This window comes from Piliocolobus tephrosceles, chromosome 6 (genome assembly GCF_002776525.5).
Source record: "Piliocolobus tephrosceles isolate RC106 chromosome 6, ASM277652v3, whole genome shotgun sequence".
Taxonomy (NCBI): domain Eukaryota; kingdom Metazoa; phylum Chordata; class Mammalia; order Primates; family Cercopithecidae; genus Piliocolobus; species Piliocolobus tephrosceles.
The window spans coordinates 6,492,069-6,498,068 of NC_045439.1; the positions used below are offsets into that span (position 1 = coordinate 6,492,069).

A 6,000-nucleotide genomic window follows, 5' to 3' on the forward strand; every position below is an offset into this window, starting at 1 on the left:
GGCCCAGCAGGGAAGGATACAGAGACGACAGAATCCAGACATTCAGGTGCTTACAAGCTGCCAGGGGATTCAACACCAGGTCTGCCTGACCTCTAAACTTCTGCTCTTTTAGACATTTAAAAGAGGATTATTTCAAATTACTTTAAGACTATATTCCTAAGTGGTGCCCTGGAGGAAAAGATGCTGGGGCTGGAGCCCTAATTCTGCTTCCCATCCCTTCTAGCTCAAAGCCACATGATCTAATATCACCACACTCATGAATGATCGGTTTTTTGGTATGTCAAATGGAGAAGAATGTGATATGGCTATGGCATGGCACCCTCACAGTGTGTTGTGAGGATTAAATTACATATGAGAAAGTAACTGACACAGCTCCTGGCACAAGGTAGGCTGTCAGTGACTGAAGGGAGAAATATGATGATCTCTATGAATGGAAGCATGCAAGCAGAGTCTGGATGAGGCCGGAGCACCAGCTCTTAGAGACGTCATGGAAAGGATTTTGCTTTAGAAGTAAGTACAAGATGATTTCTCAGATTTTGTCTGGCTTTGAGGTTGCAAGGACTGTGTGATTTGAGGTTGGGGATAACTCTCTCTATGTTGATTTCTCACTTTCCTCTACTGCTCCACACAGCTGTGCTGCTGGATAAGGTAAAGCCAGAGGACAGCAAACCTGAGTGACATTCAGAAAAGCTGTTTTCCAAGTCTTGGGTGGAAGGTGGGCTTGGATCTTCTTATGACAGGCAGAGGCAGGGAAAAGGGGAGACACACACACAGTACACTAAATCAGCTAAAGAAGTGTAACTGAGACCGGGCATGGTGGTTCACACCTGTAATCCCAGGACTTTGGGAGGCCAAGGTGGGAGGATCACCTGAGGTCGGAAGTTCAAGATCAGCCTGGCCAATATGGCAAAATCCTGTCTCTACAACAAATACAAAAATTAGCCGAGAATGGTGGTGGGTGCCTGTAGTCCCAGCTACTTGGGAGGCTGAGGCATGAGAATCGCTTGAACCCAGAAGGTGGAGGTTGCAGTGAGCCGAGATTTTGCCACTGCACTCCAGCCTGGGTGACAGAGCCAGACTATGTCTCAAACAACAACAACGACAACACCACCCGTAACTGTTTCACAATTTAATTGTTACATATTCACAGGCACATATTTTGGCCAACATCTACACACAAGTTCCAGGGTGGTTCTCTATTTTTTTGCTCTTTGTGCTAGCAGTATAGATTCACATGCACACACAGCTAAAACAAAAGATCTGGACTGTGGGAGACTAGGTTTAGGTATAGGTCACCAGAAAAAGGACTAATAAGAACTAGTAAATAATAACTAGTAACTAATAACTACCAGAGAATAAGAACTAGCAAAGTTAACTGTTGTTAAAACAGCTCTTTAGATTACAGGACACATTAATATTGGTACAGTGACCAGAATGACGGAAGAGAAGAAGCTGCTCCATTTGGCCCTAGTAAATCCCGACCAGAAGTTCTGTGTTCAAGTTTTTTTTGTTTTCATTTTTGGTGTTGCATTTCTAGTGGACAGTAGCGAACTGAAGCAAGCCAGGGGGAAATGCTTTAAAAATTGAAGAAGGTCTCGAAACCACCTTATATCAGGAATGGTTAAGAGATACTGAAGCAAGATAAAAGATGCTTTAGTGTCTCCCAACTACTGTCTCCAGATATTTGAGGAGATATTCAGGGGAAATGAAATTTAGAACCCTATGATTTGATTTTTAAAAAAAAATTTTTAGTATGTTTTTTTTTGGATGGAGTCTTGCTCTGTTGCCCAGGCTGAAGTGCAGTGGCGTGATCTTGGCTCACTGCAACCTCTGCCTCCCGGGTTCAAGCGTTTCTCCTGCCTCAGCCTCCCGAGCAGCACCCGCCACCACACCCAGCTAAGTTTTTGTATTTTTAGTAGAGATGGGTTTTCACCATGTTAGCCAGGATGGTCTTGATCTCCTGACCTCATGGTCCACCCACCTCAGCCTCCCAAAGTGCTGGGATTACAGGCGTGAGCCACTGTACCTGGTCTTTAGTATGGTTTTTTAAGATGGTGTCTTGCTCTGTTGCCCAGGCTGGAGTGCAGTGGCACAATCTTGGCTCACTGCAGCCTCCACCTCCTGGTTTCAAGTGATCCTCCTGTCTCAGCCTCCCGAGTAGCTGGGACTACAGGTGCATGCCACCATGCCCCAGCTAATTTTTTTTTTTTTTTTTTTTTCAGGAGAGTCGGGATTTCACCATGTTGGCCAGGCTGGTCTCGAACTCCTGACCTCAAATGATCCTCCCACCTTGGCCTCCCAAAGTGCTGGGATTATAGGCATGAGCCACTGGACCTGGCCTAGAACCCTATGATTTGAGATCTCTGGTTGGTTACACTCTTAGAGGGGAACTTAAGGTGAGTGAGAATTTTTTTTCCCCAAACCTCAAAGTGGCTCTTGGGGGAAATGCGAATTGAGGGGCAGCTGATGCCTAATCCAGAATACGGATAGTGTGGCTAGCAGATAATCACTGAAGGGGCTAAACAGCACCTTAGGGCTTATCTAACTCAATCCGCTCTTTTTACAGTAGGGAAACAAGGTCCAGGGAGAATGAGTGACTTGTCCAAAGTTACACAGGAAGCTAATGGGAAAATCGGATTTAGAAGCTGAGGACTTTGTGATTTTTTTTTTCCAGTATGGTAGTCCCCGCTTATCCATGCAGAATTGGTTCCAAGACCCCCAGTGGATGCCTAAAATGTGGGTAGTACAGAACCCCATATAGACTATGTTTTTTCCTATACATACATACCTATGATAAAATTTAACTCACAAATTAGCCATAGTCGGAGACTAACAACAATAACTAATAATCAAATAGAACAATTATAATGTTTGGAACGGCACATAATTTAAAATTTATGACTTGTTTATTTCTGTAATTTCCCATTTAATATTTTTAGCCTGCAGTGGACCTGGGTATGTGAAACCTCAGAAAGCAAAGCCACAGCTAAGGGGGGTACTGTTATATAATGAGCTGAAATCCTTCTTCCTAGAATTCCCTCTCTGGTCCTAGCACTAAGCTTTGGAGCCTCACAAATCCCTTCTAACTGCAGGAGGTTTTAGGATTTGGACTGGGAGAGTGCAGTGAAGCCTTTCTAGAGGACGCATCCCTGTTCTGTAACAGGCTGGTTGCTGCCACACATGGGGCTCTGCCACACATGGCTGGTCACTGATTGAGGGCTCCTGGCCCTGTCGTTTCTGTTCTATCTATAACTGCAGTACAAAGGCTACTCACCAAGTGCTGCTGTTTGGTGTCTACACACAGCCCCCAACAGTCTACAACTGCTTTGAAGACAAGCATACTAGGTACAAGGAATGAGCAGAGGGTTTTACGTCAGAGGGTGCTGCATTAAAACCCTGGCTTTACTACTTTTCAGTTGTATAACCTTAGACAAGTTGCTCATATCTGTTTCCTCACATGTAAGATGAAGATAATATTATAAATAACACTGCACTGAATATTCTTGTGAAGATGTATTTCTACAGGATATATCCCTGTAAGCCAAACGGCCAGAGAGACGTGAGCATTACAAAATTCGTATTTATTATTTGAAACTTGACTTCTAAAACAGGAGTCCAGTGCAATATGTTTTGGATGTATGTGCGGTGACAAAAGGCCAATGTCACTTGACCATCTGTTAAGGCAGCCAGTGTTTCTTAATTGCCAGACCTGACCAGCCAACAGCTAAAATCTCAGTACCTAATGGTTCCACCTCTTCGTTTACTCCGCTTAGAGTGAGTCAGAGTATCCACCTGAACACATGCATTTTTGCAAGTCCACTTTTGGGTGAGGCTGCTTCATTTAGTACCCATCACCCAACACTCACCTGTGGAGATAACTATGTTTCTTATTTCTAGCACCACTGGCAAAATATGTCTGCTCTTTTTTTTTTGTTTTGAGATGGAGTTTCACTCTGTTGCCCAGGCTGGAGTGCAGTGGGCGATCTCAGCTCATCGCAAGCTCCACCTCCCGGGTTCATGCCATTCTCCTGCCTCAGCCTCCCGAGTAGCTGAGACTACAGGTGTCCGCCACTACGCCCGACTAAGTTTTTGTATTTTTTAGTAGAGACAGGATTTCGCTGTGTTAGCCAGGATGGTCTCGATCTCCTGACCTCATGATCCGCTTGCCTTGGCTTCCCAGAGTGCTGGGATTACAGGCGTGAGCCACCGCATCCGGCCGTGTCTGTTCTTAAGGTACACAGAAATGGACTCCTGTGGTATATGGTATGTACTCTTTTGTTTCTGGCTTATTTCCTTCAACACAGTGTTTATGAGATTCATCATGTTATTGCATATATCCATATTTCATTCTTTTTCCTTTTTGAGATGGAGTTTCACTCCTGTCACCCAGGCTGGAGTGTAATGGCACAATCTCAGCTCACTGCAACCTCTGCCTCCTGGGTTCAAGTGATTCTCCTGCCTCGGCCTTCCAAGTAGCTGGGATTATAGGTACATGCCACCACGCCTGGCTAATTTTTGTATTTTTAGTATTGATGGGGTTTCACCATGTTGCCCAGGCTGGTCTTGAACCCCTGACCTCAGGTGATCTGCCCACCTCAGTCTCCCAAAATGCTGGGATTATGGGTGTGAACCACCGAGTCTGGCTGAATTCTTATTGACTGCTACACAGTATTCCATTTTTTAACCACAAGTTCTCCATTCTCCTGCTGATGGACATGGGTAGTTTTGCATTCTTGGTTGTTATGAATACAACTGTCATGAACATTTTCATACATGTCTTTTAGTGGACATAGGTACTTGTAAGGGTATAAGAAAAACTAAAGTGTTTTTCCTATTCTCTTCAGACCCCAGAATGAGATGGGGTCTCATTCTGTCACCCACGCTGGAGTGCACTGGCATGATCATGGCTCACTGCAGCCTCAAACTCCCGGGCTCAAGGGATCCTCCTGCCTCAGCCTCCTGAGTAGCTGGGACATAGGTGTGTGCCACCATGCCTAGCCAATTTAGAACTTTTTTATTTGTAGAGACGAGGTCTTGCTATGTTGCCCAGGCTTGCTATGTTGCTATGTTGAACTCCTGGGCTCAAGTGATCCTCCTGCCTTGGCCTCCCAAAGTGCTGTACACTCATATAGTCAAGAGCCACTGCACCTAGCCTCTATTCTCACACACCAAGTAAGCAATTCTGCAGATTCTCAAGTACACATCAAGTGTCCTCTATAATTCTGATGTTATGTGCCTGGAGACAGCATCAGGTTCCACAGGTTGAGGGCTGAGTCCCACAAGACTATCCCAACTTCAGATGCCAGTCCAAGTGCAGGCTGTGACTTGTGCTTCTGACCCACGGGCTATAAATCAGGGTTATCATGACCCCTGCTTTGGGTCTGATGAATTTGCTAGAGTGCTCATAAAACTCAGGGAAACAGCTTACCTAGGTTTACTTGTTTCTTAATAAAGGGCATAACAAAGGCTACAGATGAATGGGCAGATGAGAGACGCACAGGGCAGAGGATGCGGGAAGAGGATGGAGCTTCTCCGCCCTCCCTAGGCGTGCCCCCTCCAGGAACCTCCACCAGGTCAGCTCTCTGGAAGCTCTCCCAGCTCTGCCTTTTTGGGCCTTTTATGGAGACTTCACTGGATGGGTATGACTGACCACTGTGTAGAAATGTGATTGGACAAAAAGGGTATGATCTCACACTAACAGACTGAGTGGGGAAACCCAGCAAGGTCTGTTTATTCAGATTCTCCTTGGCCTCTCTGCAGCATTCCTTCCTCCAGGGTATGGGGCAGAACCCATTCTGAAATGAGGGTCTTAGCACCTACAATCAGACAAGGTAGGTCAGGGAATTTCGTTAAGACCAGTTTCCAGTCAGAAAAGCAGGGGACGATTCCTGCCTTGGGGAGAAAAGCAGCAGGTGAGGCCGGCAGCATGATGACGTTCTAATAAGGGATCTGGGATCTACCAGCTAGAAGGTGTGGATGAAAACTAATACATACATGATA

At 45.5% G+C, this 6,000-nt stretch overlaps 1 protein-coding gene across 2 annotated transcripts in view; it reads right to left on the reverse strand.

Annotated features, from left to right (window-relative positions):
- EVL (Enah/Vasp-like) overlaps window positions 1–6,000 on the reverse strand; it is an 81,652-nt gene that overhangs the window by 47,121 nt on the left and 28,531 nt on the right. The window lies entirely within an intron of this gene.